Source organism: Ursus maritimus (assembly GCF_017311325.1).
Source record: "Ursus maritimus isolate PB19 chromosome X unlocalized genomic scaffold, ASM1731132v1 scaffold_X1, whole genome shotgun sequence".
Taxonomy (NCBI): Eukaryota; Metazoa; Chordata; class Mammalia; order Carnivora; family Ursidae; genus Ursus; species Ursus maritimus.
The window spans coordinates 30,031,626-30,032,480 of record NW_024423319.1 but is presented as its reverse complement, the minus strand read 5'-3'; positions in this window follow the sequence as shown (position 1 = coordinate 30,032,480).

Below are 855 nucleotides of genomic sequence, written 5' to 3'. Positions count from 1 at the left end.
GGGGATATCACACACATTCAAAATTCTTTAACTACCAAATGCATTAGTCAATGTTTTCTATTGAGACATTTCTAACACCTCAGATTTTGATCTTCCTTATTGTGGTCCTATTATGAAGACATTGTACGGAAATTGTCACTAGTGGGGGGGATGACTAACCTCAGGCTGGATTCTTTCACGTGGTAATTCGAAAGACTTTCCATTGGCTCAGTCAGTGCCAGCTAATTTGTGGCTCAATAAGATCAAGGGGTGATTGTCTGAGATCATAGAAAAGCCTGAATTGTAGCAAAGGATAATTTGAAAATAACAACAACAACAAAAAAAAGATAAGAAAAGGGCCGCCTGGGGCCACCTGGGTGGCTCAGCCCTTAAGCGGCTCAGGTCATGATCCCAGAGTCCTGGGATCGAGCCCCACATCGGGCTCCCTGCTCAGTGGGGAGCCTGCTTCTCCCTCTCCCACTCCCCCTGCTTGTGTTCCCTCTCTCGCTATGTCTCTCTCTGTCAAATAAATAAAATCTTTAAAAAGAAAAAAAAAGAAAGAAAAAGAAAAAAGAAAGGGGCCCCTCGGTGGCTCAGTCAGTTAAGTGACCAACTCTTGATTTTGGCTCAGGTCATGATCTCAGGGTCCTGGGATGGAGCCCCACATGGGGCTCCTCAATCAGCGGGGAGCCTGCTCCATATTTGCTCTCTCTCCCTCTGCTCAATCCCCGTGCAAATGTGCATGCTCTCTCTCCCTGTTTCTCAATAAATAAATAAATCTTTTAAAAAGAGAATGAGAAAGAGAGAAAAAGAAAACTCGGGTGGGTTTATTAGCTTTGAGTCATGGAGAGTGTAATTTATGGGACGGAAAGGGGC